Raw genomic sequence first — 16,548 nt, 5'->3', positions numbered from 1 at the left:
CCCAATTCAAGCACAAACTGCTTGGCTTTGACTCAGGCCTGTGATTCGTTTTATATTTGCTCTTCAAAATGAAATATATTTGCAGTGCTTATATGGAAATATTTTCAAACTTGCTCTTAGTAGCCTTGAAAAGAATGGCTTTTTAACCAAAATGATTTTTTTTATTTTGATTTACATTTTCTGGGGTTTGTTTATTCAACAAAAAAAGAGAAACCCAAATCCCCCCCCCGCCCCCTTTTTTTAAATACAATTTTCAGTTTGGGGTTTTCAAATAAAAATTCACTTTCAGAATAATTTTCTTTCCCTAAAACGTTTTCAAAAATTGTGGAAAAAAATTAGTCTTTTGTGCAAAAATAAAACTTTTTTTGCAGGGAATTATTTAAAACACCCTTTCTTTAAACCATTTCCTTCCCCGCCCCAATACATTCACATTTCCCGACCTGCTCTAGTCCCGGACTGATTCTCGGAGGTTGTGAGCACCCACACTGGGGGTGTGCAGCCCACATGTAAACCAGGTCCACACTTGCCTTTCAGCCTGTGAGCGCATCTGGCCGCCTATTGGAAGCGGGAGAGAGAGAATTAGATCATCCGCTCCCGACAGAGCTGCGAGAAGACGAAGACAAGACATTGTTCCCCTAGGGCTGGGCAGTTAACGAGGTAGGGGGAGGAAAATCCCAGCGAGCGGAGCCCGGGAGTGTGTGAGCCCAGCAACCAGCCCCTCCGTCAGTGGCGCGAGCACCGGCGCAGACCCCAGGCTCCAGCTGGGCACGTACCTCTGCTGCACGCGGGAAACTTTCTCCTCCGGCGAGGTGAGGCGAGGCGGCGGCGGCGGCGGCTGCGGCTGCGCACGGCTCCCGGCAGCAGGGACGGGATCTCGGGGGGGGGGGAGCACAGTAGCCGCCCCCGGCACGCACACCCTGAGAGAGCGAGCCAGGGCCGCCGCCTGTCCCTAGGGGCCCAGCAAAGCCCCCTCGCTGCCGGCCCGGACCCTGCCTGAGAAATCAGAAGAGGAGGAACAGCAACAAGCGCGCTCCGGTCCTGTCCCAGCCCCTGGGCCCCCAGTCAGGGGTGGCAGGCTGGCAGAAATGGTGGTGGTGCCCAGAACCCGCCCCCCACCTGCCTAAGGCTCTGGGAGGGAGTTTCGGGGGGGAAGGGGGTCTGGGGTGCAGGCTCTGGGAGGGAGTTTGGGGGCAGGCTCTGGGCTGGGGTGCAGGCTCTGGGAGGGAGTTTGGGGGCAGGAGAGGGTGTGTGGGAAGGGGGTGGGGGGGGCAGGCTCTGGGAGGGAGTTTGGGTGCAGGCTCGGGCAGGGGGTGGGGTGCAGGCTCTGGGAGGGAGTTTGGGGGCAGGAGAGGGTGTGTGGGAAGGGGGTGGGGGGGCAGGCTCTGGGAGGGAGTTTGGGTGCAGGCTCGGGCAGGGGGTGGGGTGCAGGCTCTGGGAGGGAGTTTGGGGGCAGGAGAGGGTGTGTGGGAAGGGGGTGGGGGGGCAGGCTCTGGGATGGAGTTTGGGTGCAGGCTCCAGGCTGGGGCAGGGGGTGGGTGTGCAGGTGGGGTGAGAGGTGCAGGCTCTGGGCGGGGGGTGGGGGTGTAGGCTCTGGGAGGAAGTTTGGGGGCAGGAAGGGGTGCTGAGGGAGGGGGTGCAGGAGTGAGGGCTGTGAGTTGGGGATGAGGGGTTTGCGGTGTGGGAGGGGGCTCAGGGCTAGGACAGAGGATTGGGAGTAGGGTGGGGCTGGGGATGAGGGGTTCATGATGCAGAAGGGGGCTCAGGGCTGGGGCAGAGGGTTAGGGTGCAGGGGAGATGAGGGCTCTGGCTGGGGGTGGGGCAGGGCTGGGGTGCTGGCAGGCTACCCCCGGGGTTGGGGCCGGATAGAAGGACTCCCCCAGCCCTCTCCCCGCCGGCAGCAGTGAGCTCTGCTCTGGGGGAGCACGCCGGCAGCACATTCACCCCCACCACTGTCACTGCACATGCTCCTAGGGCCCCTCTCGGGTCCAGGAAGCCCCCTCGCCTCCCCTGTGCTGGGGTGGGGGGCTGCCATCACATGGGGCCTCCTCCCCTGCTGCTGCTGCCCCTCACTGTAGCCTGACTTGGGGTGAGGGATGGGGCTGCCCCTTGGCCAGCATGAGGCAGGAGCTGTGACTGGGGGAGGGGGCCCCCTGTGCTGGTGGAGGGTCTTGCCGGAAAAGAGAAGGGTCCGAGGCGGAAGGGCAGCCTGCCCTGCCCCTGTTGAATGGGGAGCGCTAGGACCAGGAGCCAGCAGAGTGGAGACAGCATGGTGCTACAGGGGAGAGGCAGGGAGGCTCCGGGCCTTGGGAGGAATGCAGGGGGTAGCAGTCGGGGCCGGGGGAGAGACCTGGCCCCGAACATTGGTGGAGCCAGGCCCCCGGACCCTGAATATTGCTGGAGTCTGGGCACCATGGGCCCATATAACTCCTCGCCCCTGCCCCAATCCCAGCCCCTGTGCGCCCTGGTCTCGTCCCAGCCCGTGTGCACCCTGGTCCCAGCCCCATCCCAGCCTCTGTGCTCCCAGCCCCTGTGAGCCCCAGTTCTGTCCCAGCCTCTGTGCAGGGCTGGCTCCAGGCACCAGCTTTCCAAGCATGTGCTTGGGGCGGCAGGCTGTGTCCCGCAGCGGCAATTCGGAGGCAGCTCCGCCTGCCTCTCTTCCTGGGGCAGCGGGTTTCGGTGGCGGCGGCAATTCGGAGGCGGCTGCTTGGGACGGCAAAACTGGTAGAGCTGCCTCCCCTCTGTGCGCCCCTTCTCCTCTCCTGCTCCACCCTTTGCGCCCCACTGCCTTGCCTGCCTGTATCTGCATGCATTCCTGTCAAGTCTCAGGATGCTTGTGCTCCTTACAGCACTGCGGAGCTGGAAAGTTTCCCGTCCCCGTCCGAGCCCTGTAACAGGGATTATACAAGGCAGAAGAACTTGCTCCTTTTAGTTGGTGAGTATTTTAATCTCTCCTCCTCTCACAGCCTTTCGTCCTTTCTGAGAACGTTATTGGGAGTCCCAGCATGGTTCCCACCCTACAGGCGCAGGCTGCTTCTGTCCCAGAGCCAATGGAGCAAGGTAACACTGGGAGAGGTGGAACGAAATGTAAACCAGAGAGTGCTTAGGTGACAGGACTTCAGGACACACTGAATAGTGACAAACGGTGCCTTGGCCGTCTTGAGATCGCTAGGCAGCAAGCCCTTGGTGGGGCAGGGATCAGGTTCCTGTAGGGCAGGAAGGGCTGGGAGGAATGTGGACAGGTGAGAATGGGAGCAGAGTTCCAGGATTAATAATGCTGAAATAGAAATACAGCAAGGATTGCAGTTTATATAGAGTCCCAGAGCTAATGTTCCTGCTGAAGATAGCTGACACATGCCTTATAGCCTAGAAGCAGTGGGAGTGATCTTTACACACATATCCCTCACCTGTCTTTTCCTAACGTGCCATAAAATGATGTGCATCTGATCCTGGGTGGGATGGCTTGCTTTGGAAAGTATTTTCCCAGTCCTGGTCACTGAAAGCAAATGGCAGAAGTTGTCTGTTTGGTATCAGGAACTCTTCACAGTTAACACAGGTGAGCATACTTTGAGAGTGTGAACCATCCTGAACAAGCTCTCATTTTGCATTAGGAATTGTGTTTTTGGTGTTAATTGCACAGTATAGAAAATGTTGTTTAAAGTTTACAACTAGACAGAGTGGAGCGCTAACGCCAAGGCATTGGTGGTTTATATCATCACCAGATGAGCATGTCACTAAGCATCAGAGAGTAGCAAGAAAGTGTTCTAACTTTGGTTTGCTGATTTATTTGTTCCTTGAAACACGTTAATGGAAAATGTAGGCTTTCATTTGTAATTCAGCACAGAGGAAGTCAAGCTAATTATTTTATAAACAAACATAATTAAGATGTACAAATCTAAAGTCATGCACAAACTATGTTTGTTCAGAAAATAATTAGCAACATAATTGTGGCAAATGCTATTGCTTTGACCAGTTTGTTCAATGAATCTAAGCACAAAATATTCTACTTAAACACTTATGTGTCAGAACAAAAGGTTCTCAAGTCATGTTTAATATTGTATTATAAATTACTCTTTGGGTCTCAACAGAAGGTGACAAGTTCTTGTAAATATTATGGCCAGTACTTTTGAAAGGACATTGTATGTGTCAGTGTTGTAAACAACATCATGGGTAATGATATTCTAGAGGTGTCTTTTATTGGCACTGTAATTAATCATGATTGCTGGAGTTTTCCAAAAGGATCTGATTTCACTCTGCAGAAGCAAGGACTTTTAGCTGAAATCCCTCCCTTCACTCAGAGCTAGTGGGGACTACATGTTTCCAGTCTAACCTCCTCAAACAACATTGCCCTGTGGTTTATGCCTAAATTGACAGTATTAAACCCATGTTTACTTTTAAATAAATGAATCTGTTTTGATATTGCAAGAATTAGATACACATTATTCAGCCACTGGATGATTTTACATATCATACTGTAAGCACTATAATGCATTGGGCTAGATTAGCTAACAAAGCCTTACTCACGTGAGCAATCCTTGCTCATGCCCTACTCCCATTGGAATCAGTTAGACTTCCCATGTGAGCAAACAAGAATTTGCAGGGTTGGGCTATTGATTTACACCCAATATTTGTTTACCTGCAGGTTTAAGATGTGCATTAACCCATGTTTCTGTCCAGGGTCTGTTGTGAGTGTACACTGATAGTATCTGTCTGTACAATTACCCATATTGCATGTGTTGACATCTGAGTTGGCAAAAAAGTTGCCATTACAGACTTGGAGATATAAATGTACAGTCTGGGTGGAGGCCCTTTGATAATGCAAGTCTAATGCAAGAGTACATAGAAGGAGTTCTAGCTTTAACTGAGAATTCCTTTGTTTATGGAGTTTTGTTGCACTTTTAAACTAGAGAAATGTACTTTTTGTAGTTTAAAACCAATAGGTTCAAGTGCAGAGGTTTGTCCAAGTTGTGCTTAGTACACCATGGAACACAATATGGCTTTACGTTATCTCTATTCTCCCTCAAGCTGGGGGCCCGATGACCACTAGGGGCCTGTCCACTCTAGCAATTTTTTTACTTTGAGATAAGTGATTGCTAATTAACTTGAGCTATCTAACACTTTTTTCTAAAGACTAGTCTTGATACTGCCCAAACATTTCTAATAGATATTAGCCTGGATCAAACATTTGGGAAATATGCAGACTAGTCTTTACTGAAGTATTCATGACCTCAAGTTAATTACTTAAAGCTATGTTTACATTACACACCAGTGCCATTAGCATATAGGGTATGTGCAGCTACATGCTGCAGTGAAAAACATTCTGCATCCACACTGTGAAAGGCTCTGGCATGGGAGAGACAAGGGGGAAAAGCTTCAGCAGTTCCCCAGTGCTGGAGCCTATCACTGTGGCCGGCCGTGAAAGGCTTTGACAGGGTGAGGCAGCGGGGATAGGCTTTTCCGAGCTGCCTCCCCCATGCCAGAGAATTTCCCTGCGGTGGGGAAAGTCTCCAGCAGCAGGAAGGCAACCGGATATTACACTGCTAAAAGCAGCAGCATAAGGGCGGAGGCACAGCTTTGGCAAGTGGAGAATCATGAAGGGTATGTACTCGGGCACATACCCTACTGCTGCAGGTGTGCCCATACTCTACTCGCCTAAGCCATGCCTTACCAACCACACTGCTATTTATACCCATGCTAATGGGGCTATGTGGGTATGAACACTACACGCTGCTGAAAGAAGCACAAAGTACATCTGTAAAGGTTAAAAATCTCCTGTGTAGACAAACCTTAGGATACAAAGTGTATTTTAAAATATGTTCGCTAATACATTTGAACTCACTTGATTTAAACTCTAGTGTACACAGAACAAATTGGATTTGAACATGTCCTAGGTGGTCAAAGTGAACCTTGGGCTCTCCCTAGACTGTACCTCGCTGTAAAGTAGAGCAGTCTCTGCTGTATTTTTCACCAGCTGCCAGTATCCCTCAAGGGCCATTCCAGCAGTCAGGGATTTTGGGGCCATTGACACCACACTCCTTTTACTTGACCATGCCCCACACACAAGCTATAGAAGTCACTATTGTAGCTCTATACCAGTGGCTCTCAAGCTTTCCAGACTACTGTACCCCTTTCAGGAGTCTGATTTGTCTTGCCTACCCTCAAGTTTCACCTCACTTAAGAACTACTTGCTTACAAAATCAAATGTTAAAATTCTGAAGTGTCACAGCACACTATTACTGAAAAATTGCTTACTTTCTCTTTTTACCATATAATTTATAAAATAAATCAATTGGAATATAAATATTGTACTTACATTTCAGTATATAGAGTATAGAACAGTATAAACAAGTCATTGTCTGTATAAAATTGTAGTTTGTATTGACTTCTCTAGTGCTTTTTATGTAGCCTGTTGTAAAACCTAGGCAAATATCTAGATTCATAGGTACTAAGGTCAGAAGGGACCATTCTGATCATCTAGTCCGACCTCCTGCACAGCGCAGGCCACAGAATCTCACCCACCCACTCCTATGAAAAACCTCACCCATGTCTGAGCTATTGTGAGTTGATGTATCCCCAGGGGTACACGTATCCCTGGTTGAGAATCACTGCTCTATACCACTAAGGATTCCTTCAGACAGAAGGAATCCAATGGCCAGATCTGCCAGGTTTATGGCTACCATGTGCAGCTGGAGTGGCACAGTGTGGCCAGAAGTCTCCCAAGGATATGGCCCATTGCCTTTAAAGTAAAACTAGTTTCAAGCAAATCAGGCAGAGAGCAGCTTTTCAAATTCAAGGATGAAGGTATTTGGTAAAATAGACAGGGCGTAAAATGAATCAGCCAAATTCATCCCTGGTGTAATTTCACTGATGCTGTTAAACTCCAGTCATTTTAGTGAAGTTATACCAAGGAAGAATATGGTCCAATGTCTTTTTCATTGCTTGACAATTGTTTTCCTAGGAGTAGTTTAGTGTATATGTGGCTAAGGTCAGCAACAACATTCCTTGTGTTGTTCACAGCCAAAAGCTTTACCACTTGGACAATGAATGATTATATAATAAAAGAGAAAAGGAGTACTTGTGGCACCTTAGAGACTAACAAATTTATTAGAGCATAAGCTTTCGTGAGCTACAGCTCACTTCATCAGATGCATCTGTAGCTCACGAAAGCTTATGCTCTAATAAATTTGTTAGTCTCTAAGGTGCCACAAGTACTCCTTTTCTTTTTGCGAATACAGACTAACACGGCTGCTATAATAAAAGAGACGATCTGTAAAAAGCTGACAGTTGTGTTCTGTGGACAATCTCATTGACAGCTCTGAAGAATCTCTATAACATAGTTGAAACAAGGGAGATTTCTATCGCCAGAGAAAAGAAAATACACTAAAATCCCACTCTGAACAGTTATAGCATAATTGCTTAAATGTCACTTTTAAGATTTGTACAGTGAATCTGGTTTTGTTTGTTTTCATGACATGGATCGAGCATTTTTTCACATGGCTAGTTAAGTAGTCCATCAAAGCACAAGCAACACACACAGGGTTTTAATTAATTTTCATCAGCATTGAACAGGATTTGGGAGATTCATATGAGCACTGTACAGGAAGGGATCAGTCCTGCAAGCTATAGAGTGCCTGCTGTGTGGTGTAGTGCCCTCACCTCCTGTAGAAACCTATAAGCTTTGAGGGCAGTCTTCAGCTTGCAGGGTCTATACTTGGCCAAATAGTATTTGCCAAAGCAAAATTTTGACATATTTAGGCCATTTTGGGTTCATGATACAGAAATCTTTCCCAATGTCTTTTCTATTATTATTTAATTTATATTATGGTACCACCTAGGGAACCCAAATGGGATTACATCCACGTTCTTCTAGAACTGCATATGTGCATGAGACATTCCCAGCACTGAAGGCTGTAATTGTAGTCACTGTTCAAAAGTATTACCAGCTTGCTTGGACGAATAATTGTCAGACGACAATGTCTGGTTTGTGATCTATTCATAAACTATTTACTGTAAGTATGTGCTATTCATTATTCACAATTACTGGTGTGTGACTGGTCACACAGTATGATTTTTGCTCTTTTGATTGGTCAATGAAGCAATAACAGAAGGAGAATGAAGAGCAAACACCATACTTTTTGGGTAAAACTTTGAGAAGCTTTCTGGGTACTCACATATAATTCCAGGGTCATCTATACATGTTGTACATAATGAATACTGTGATCCACTGAATTCAATGGGTTATTCATTTGTATATAAATATGATTTTTTCATTATTCAGACAGATCTAACTGGCCACAAACAATCCTGTAAAATTGTTACATCGAATTAATTATTTCATTATTCAAAATGTATAGGCTATACTCACTATCTTGATAAGCATGCTGACTAAAGATGGGTCAGAAATGGTTTTCCCCTCCCTTGAGTGTTTTTGAGATTTCACACAAAATTTCCCATCCTGAATCCAGATGAACAAAAAGTGAAATGTTGGAAGTTTTCATGAAACAATAATCCAAAAAAATAAAAAAATTGGATTGGGTTAATCAAAACTTTTTGTTTTGATCATTTTGAAAGGTTTCACTTTAATTTCAACTTTTTTTAGCCTTTTTTTCTTTCAAAACGAAAAGTCATTTTGAACCCAAAAACAAACCTTTCCATTCTGAAAATGTCAAAACAGGCCATTTTGATCATTTCAAAATTTTTTCTTTCAGAATTTTTCAAATCAGGAGAGGTATCGAAATTGAATGTGGACCACAAATAGTATCAGTTTTGAGAAATCAGTATTTTCCAATGAAAAAACGTTTCATTGGAAAATTTGGAATGAGCTCTACTGTTAATGCTTCTAAAGCATATCAATTCGAGTAAAAGAATTCTCGTTCATTATAGAAGGCCCCAACCTTCTTATGACCCTAAATAACACTGTCTATCAATCTTCCTGTCTAAGCTGTATGTGGTAATTCCCATGTCTACCATTAACTAAGTGTGTGTTTCAGTATTCCAAGAATTAGTTTGTGCATTGTTCAGCCAGATGGATGCACGTGTTTTTCTGCCTCCACCTCCACACATACCATTCAAGTGCTGAGAATGGCTTGGAATGCTCAGTTGGTCCAAAACACCTAGTTATTTTTCCTTCCTATGTGGAAAGACTCATTTATTTTGTATATAGTCATTAGAGCTGGTCAGAAAATGGTTTCAATTTGTAAAAGCAGCTGTAATGTTTTGTGAGATTGTAGTTCAGGTTCCTCATGATTCCTTTCTCCTTTATATACCAGGCTGCCTGATCATCTCCCATTATGCACCACAGTTTGGTGTGGAGAGTCGTGGTGTGGAGAGGCAGTGCATTGTGGGAGTAACATGCCCATGATGCATCAGAGGAGATGAAGTCGGGCTGAGGAGTCAGGCACACAGAGGAGAATGGAGACTAAGGTAACCAAATGTCAGCTCCCATGAGGCAACACAGCAGCATTTTTCAATCAAAATATTTAGATTTACAGCCTAAAGCCATAAGCTTTTTGGGCATTTGGTTTTTCAAATTTGAAATTTTCCACAGAAAGAGAACACTTTCTGTGGGGAAAAAAATGTATTTTGTAAAAAAAAACAAAAAAAAACCGAAATTTTCCATCAAGAAACAGGTTTGATGGAAAATTTTCAAACAGCCCTAATAGAAACATTTCCTTTATGTTCTTATGAAATAAGCTGGCTTGCTGATTTCACAGCACTAGGTTGATCAATGCATAAGAAACTGTAATTAACGTTCGAAAGAGCTTTGAATTATTCTGTATATTGGATGTGACAAGCCTGGAGGTCCTTGTTCTCATTATAGACCCCATGGTACTTTTCTCAAGAGTAGGATTGTTTAGAGTAGAGGTCCAACATCTTGGCATCATTCCAGTATGATGCTGGCTCCCTAACTGTCCATTTTTTTTACACACACACACACACACACACACACACACACACACACAGAGTTTATTTTATTTTATATTTGTATATAATATCAATTACAATTGGACATTACCAATTCCATTACTAAACAAATGTCAATTGCCAATTAGAACTCTAATTACAAATAACTACTTAAAATACCAATTGAGCAAGCTGAGTACCAATTAACCAAAAGCCTCAATAAGCAATTAGAATAGTAGTTGCCAGTTAGAATACCAAGTACCACTTAAAATACCAAATTAAAAACCAATTACCAATTCACAATTTATAATATATAGTAAAAAATAAAATACAATGTAAATTAAATAAAATTAAAAGGCAATAAAATAAAATATCAAAGTTGAAATTCTTTAACTCTATTATGTCATATCAGAATGTCCTGCCATGATATATAATATGGCATTACATAGCATAATAGTCAAAACATTTTGACTTTTATAATTAATAGGTTCATAGTATTTAAAGCCCGAAGGGACCACTAGATCATCTAGTCTGACCTCCTGTATATCACAGACACCCTTACACTAAGCCCAGTGACTTTAATTAAACCAAAGTATTTCAGTCCTCAGAAGAAAGTGTTGTGAGCCATAGGCAGAAAACACAAGAGACTGAAGTACCATCAATGCCCAAGGCCCCTGCAAAGGCAGGAAATTGATTTGATGAGATGTGACCCTGTGATTCTAGCAGGTGATCCACGCTCAATGCTACACAGGAAGGCAAAAACCCCAAAACTCCAAGATCTCTACCAATCTGACATGGGAGGAAAGCTCCTTTCTGACCCCAAATCTGGTGATCAGTTTGACTCTGAGAATGTGAGCAAGACACAACAGCCAGGCATCTAGAAAGAAGATTCTTAATACGGTACCACTTCAGAGCACTATTTCACCCTGTGAGTGACCTATCCCAGCTGTAGCCAATCTCTGATACTTTAGAAGAAAGGGGAGGGGGGGTAGGGTGAGGTGGGTAGGAGAGAGAATACATCTAGGCAATTGTGGCATCGGGGAGGGAAAAAATCCTTTGACTCCTGCATGTGACCAGTTGAAGCCCTGAAGGAGATTTGATTACAGTCATTGTCATAATACAGAGTTGCAAGTGTTATGAGCATGGTGCAGGGAATCCAGGCAATCGATTCGGTTCTATCCGTTGCCAATGAAGGAAGGGAATGATCAGCGAGATTCATAAATTTGCAGACGCACAGATTCTAAGGCCAGAAGGAGCCATCACAACCACCCAGCCCAATGCTGGATTAAAGCATGTTTTTTAGAAAGCTCCCTGATCTGGTTTTAATGGTGATGGTGAATCCACCATCTCTCCTAGAAAGCTGTTCCAATGTTTCATTTGCCATCACTACTAGGCAATTGTATTTATTTCAAGGTTGAATTTGTCTAACTTCAATTTCTAGCTATTGGATCTTGTTATGCCTTTATCAACAAGGCTGAAAAGTCCCCCACTATCCTATCTTTTCCATGTGTAAGTATCTATACACAGGTTTCAGAGTAGTAGCCGTGTTGGTCTGTATTCGCAAAAAGAAAAGGAGTACTTTGGCACCTTAGAGACTCGCAAATTTATTTGAGCATAAACTTTTATGAGCTACAGCTCACTTGCTTGTTTTCCAGCCTCTGGATGACTGTTGTGGCCATTCTTTGGTCTCTCTCCAGTATTCCCTCACCCTTCTTGAAGTTTGTGGACACCAGAACTGGACACAGTATTCTAGTAGCGGTCTTAGCCATGCTCTGTATAGATACAAGATTCCCTTAGAATCACAGAATATCAGGGTTGGAGGGGACCTCAGGAGGTCATCTAGTCCAACCCCCTGCTCAAAGCAGGACCAATCCCCAACTAAATCATCCCAGCCAGGGCTTTATCAAGCCTGACCTTAAAAACTTCTAAGGAAGGAGATTTCACCACCTCCCTAGGTAACGCATTCCAGTGTTTCACCACCCTCCTGTGAAAAAGTTTTTCCTAATATCCAACCTAAACCTCCCCCACTGCAACTTGAGACCATTAGTCCTCGTTCTGTCATCTGCTACCACTGAGAACAGTCTAGATCCATCCTCTTTGGAACCCCCTTTCAGGTAGTTGAAAGCAGCTATCAAATCCCCCCTCGTTTTTCTCTTCGCAGACTAAACAATCCCAGTTCCCTCAGCCTCTCTTCATAAGTCATGTGTTCCAGTCCCCTAATCATTTTTGTTGCCCTCCACTGGACGTTTTCCAATTTTTCCACATCCTTCTTGTAGTGTGGGGCCCAAAACTGGACACAGTACTCCAGATGAGGCCTCACCAATGTCGAATAGAGGGGAACGATCACGTCCCTCGATCTGCTGGCAATGTCCCTACTTATACATCCCAAAATGCCATTGGCCTTCTTGGCAATAAGGGCACACTGTTGACTCATATCCAGCTTCTCGTCCACTGTAACCCCTAGGTCCTTTTCTGCAGAACTGCTGCCGAGCCATTCGGTCCCTAGTCTGTAGCGGTGCATGGGATTCTTCCATCCTAAGTGCAGGACTCTGCTCTTGTCCTTGTTGAACCTCATCAGATTTCTTTTGGCCCAATCCTCTAATTTGTCTAGGGCCCTCTGTATTCTATCCCTACCCTCCAGGGTATCTACCTTTCCTCCCAGTTTAGTGTCCTCTGCAAACTTGCTGAGAGTGCAACCCACACCATCCTCCAGATCATTTATGAAGATATTGAACAAAACCGGCCTGAGGACCGACCCTTGGGGCACTCTATTTGATACCGGCTGCCAACTAGACATGGAGCCATTTATCACTACCCGCTGAGCCCGACAATCTAGTCAACTTTCTATCTACCTTATAGTCCATTCATCCAGCCCATACTTCCTTAACTTGCTGGCAAGAATACTGTGGGACACCATGTCAAAAGTTTTGCTAAAGTCAAGGAACAACATGTCCATTGCTTTCCCCTCATCCACAGAGCCAGTTATCTCGTCATAGAAGGCAATTAGATTAGTCAGGAATGACTTGCCCTTGGTGAATCCATGCTGACTGTTCCTGATCACTTTCCTCTCCTCTAAGTGCTTCAGAATTGATTCCTTGAGGATCTGCTCCATGATTTTTCCAGGAACTGAGGTGAGGCTGACTGGCCTGTAGTTCCCTGGATCCTTCATCTTCCCTTTTTTAAAGATGGGCACTACATTAGACTTTTTCCAGTCGTCCGGGACTTCCCCTGATCGCCATGAGTTTTCAAAGATAATGGCCAATGGCTCTGCAATCACATCCGCCAACTCCTGTAGCACTCTCGGATGCAGCTCATCCGGCCCCATGGACTTGTGCTCGTCCAACTTTTCTAAATAGGCCCGAACCACTTCTTTCTCCACAGAGGGCTGGTCACCTCCTCCCCATTCTGTGCTGCCCAGTGCAGCAGTCTGGGAGCTGGCCTTGTTCGTGAAGACAGGGGCAAAAAAAACATTGAGTACATTAGCTTTTTCCACATCCTCTGTCACTAGGTTGTCTCCCTCATTCAGTAAGGGGCCCACGCTTTCCTTAACTTTCTTCTTGATGCTAATATACCTGAAGAAATTCATCTTGTTACTCTTAACATCTCTTGCTAGCTGCAACTCCAGGTGTGATTTGGCCTTCCTGATTTCACTCCTGCATGTCCGAGCAATATTTTTATACTCTTCCCTGGTCATTTGTACAGTCTTCCACTTCTTGTACGCTTCTTTTTTGTGTTTTAAGATCAGCAAGGATTTCACTGTTAAGCCAAGCTGGTCGCCTGCCATATTTACTATTCTTTCTACACATCGGGATGGTTTGTCCCTGGTACCAGGATAAGTTAAATGGCAGCTGCTCCAGGTAAATTTAGACCCCTGGGGCCTATTGAGAACTTTCCAGAAGGCAGGGAGAAGACTAGGTTGATTGGGACACCTGAAACCAATCAGGGACTGGCTGAAACTAGTTAAAAGCCTCCCAGTCAGCCAGGTGGGTGTGGATGTCAGGAGCTGTGGGAGGAAGTTGTGCTGTTGGAGAGATTGAGCAGGACACACCATATCAGGCACAAGGAAGGAGGCCCTGAGGTAAGGGTGAAGTGGAGCTTGAGGAAGTGGGGGCTGCTGTGGGGAAGTAGCCTAGGGAATTGTGTGTCATGTTTCTAAAAAGTCAGCTACCATAGCTGATACTATTAGGGTCCCTGGGCTGAAGCCTGGAGTCGATGATGGGCCTGGGCTCCCCCCTTTGCCCCCCCTGCCCCGATTAATCACTGAGACTGGGAGACAACAGAGACTGTGCAAGGGAGGATAACTTCTCCTCACCTCCCTCGCTGGCTTATGATGAAAATGTCTCAGTAGACTGCAACCCTTGTCTCTAGAGAGAGGAGGGTTACGTGGAGGGTCATAGTGAGCCTCCGAGGCTAGCAAAATCTGCCAGGAAACCCATGACCCCAAGAGACAAGGAGAGAGCTTTGTCACACTTTTTACGTAGAGACTGTCCAGTTTGGCCAGTGTACATGGCAGAGGGGCATTGCTGTCACAAGATGGCATATATCACATTAGTAGATGTGCAGGTGAATGAGCCCCTGGTGCTATGGCTGGTGTGGTTGGGTCCTATGATGGTGTCACTAGAACCCAACTACATAGGATTGGACCTGATTCTGAAAATCCTTCTGTACAGAACTCTCAGTGACAACAAATTATATTGAAATTCTGTAAGGATCATGCTGGTCCAACTCTTTTATTTCATTTTATCAATTCCAATGACTCCTTATAAGATTTCTATTATTTCCTCTAATCTGTGTGAAGTTAAAACACCGAGTTTTACCCATCTCTGGATTAAGGTTATTCCAGATTTTACAATGACAATAAGTGTTTTTGAATTATAATCGCTAATTAAAATGAAACTCCCTCTGTTTGTGGACAGTCTAGTTCTAACAGAAACTGTTAATGACCAGGAAGGATTCAAACTCAGATGTGTTAGAAACATGGATGTGACTTGATAGTTAAAAGCACCAGGTTTTCTTTCCTTTTCATGAATTTGTTCTTTTATTTGTAATTCTCCACTGATAACATATGGAAATCACTTAGGGACAGGTTTAAATCAATGGTGACACCCCATTATTTTTCCATTATTGAACAAAAAGATGCATTTAAAGGTACTGCTGGTAGAGCTGTATTTATAACATTTAAAGAAAGGCATTTTATACAGGAACAAAGCTCTTATGATCCAAGAAAAATAATAGTGCTGGGCAAAGAAAGATTTCAAGATACTCTGTAAAGGTGGAGTCAGTGTTTGTTTTATTTTTTTTTAATAAAGGCTGATGCATCCAATTATGACAGATGACAGTGGCTCCTGAGTTTTAGGAATGAAACAATAATGCAGAAAACCCTCTCATTTATAAGATAAAGTTAAAGAAATTAACTAGCCACATTGCTTACAGATTTATACATTAAACTGCTACTGAAATTTCATCCATTTACATCAATTGTTCTAGTATTTGGCTGTGACAGTGCTTCTCTTCTGAAGATTTCAACACTTCACATTGATGGACAAGTACAACTACTCCATTACTCCCAATTCACAGATGGGTAACAAGGCTCAGAGAGCTTAAGAGACCACTCAGTTCAGAGCTGGGGATACAACTTCGGTCTTCCACTCCTCATCTACTGGCTCATGCTTCCTCCTTGATGAAAACGCAATTAGACATCCAAGTACAAAGCTTTATGCTGAGTTAGCTTACTTCAGTGTACTGTACATTCCCATTGGAGATTAAAACATGTTATCCCATCTTCAGGCTTCCTGATGAGTTTTTAAGTCACAATGACCTTCCAAGTCTCTGAACACAAATAATGAAGTTATGTGAAGTAACATAAGAGGAGCCTACAGGAGACTTCCAATAATTTTTCACTGACAACATGATTTAAAAAGACACTGGCAAAGAAAGTGAGCCATTCTCGTAAGTGGAGAAGTTTGATAGTATTCCAGGTTTACCCCTCAGAGTTCAGAGTGTTGTCTAGGATTGTTCAGAAACAGAAGCTATAGTTCTATTAGTTCATTTCCTTTGTCTGGATATGGGAACAATGGGTGACATTAAAATATGTATTAAATGAAAAAAGCCTTTTATCTGGAAAAACAGGTACGTATGTTTTATTGACAGTTTTATTTTAGGGAGGCTAAAAATATTCTGCACATGAAACCGCTGTCATACTGGCAACAGGAGGAAGAAATGAGAGATTCCTTGGAGGATTCTGTTGTTTGGTGTGGTTGTGATATCCAGGGATGTGATGTTGGAACTAGGATCAGATATGATGCTGACAATATTTACAATCACTAGCAGGCTTGGAAGGAGTTAATTTCTTCCCCCTGTAGATTAAAACTATCAATTTCTCATTCTACCCAAAAACCCAGCCCCAAATATTTCCATCATTACTCATCACAAATTGAAGGGAGTGAAAGTTAAAACTATAGGACATGTTGCACATTTAGACATGTTGCTTTCTCCGTCACTTCTATCTGGTAATAATTAATACTAAAGAAATATTTTGATCATCGGGTTATACTTTTGAATCTTAGCTTGTGCTGCTGTTAGAGCTTCAGCATCTATCTTTGTGGCCCAGTACAAATGTATTTTGGCATCTCTCTCCTGTTTCTCTAA

At 44.4% G+C, this 16,548-nt stretch overlaps 1 long non-coding RNA gene across 4 annotated transcripts; it reads left to right on the top strand.

The window, feature by feature from the left end:
• Window positions 1-425: 425 nt before the first annotated feature.
• Window positions 426-16,026, top strand: LOC119858208. 4 transcript variants are annotated; one of them, XR_005293817.2, is made up of 5 exons: window positions 426-809; window positions 2,964-3,057; window positions 7,833-8,006; window positions 9,267-9,420; window positions 15,388-16,026. It is a non-coding gene; the product is annotated as an uncharacterized LOC119858208 (long non-coding RNA). The 4 variants fall into 4 exon arrangements; XR_005293819.2 differs by lacking the exon at window positions 2,964-3,057 and adding an exon at window positions 2,847-2,932; XR_005293818.2 differs by lacking the exon at window positions 7,833-8,006.
• The last annotated feature ends 522 nt before the right edge of the window (window positions 16,027-16,548 follow it).

The sequence above is a fragment of the Dermochelys coriacea genome, chromosome 7, assembly GCF_009764565.3.
Source record: "Dermochelys coriacea isolate rDerCor1 chromosome 7, rDerCor1.pri.v4, whole genome shotgun sequence".
Classification (NCBI taxonomy): Eukaryota; Metazoa; Chordata; order Testudines; family Dermochelyidae; genus Dermochelys; species Dermochelys coriacea.
The sequence above is the reverse complement of the archived record's forward strand: the minus strand, read 5'-3'. Positions and strand labels throughout refer to the sequence as shown.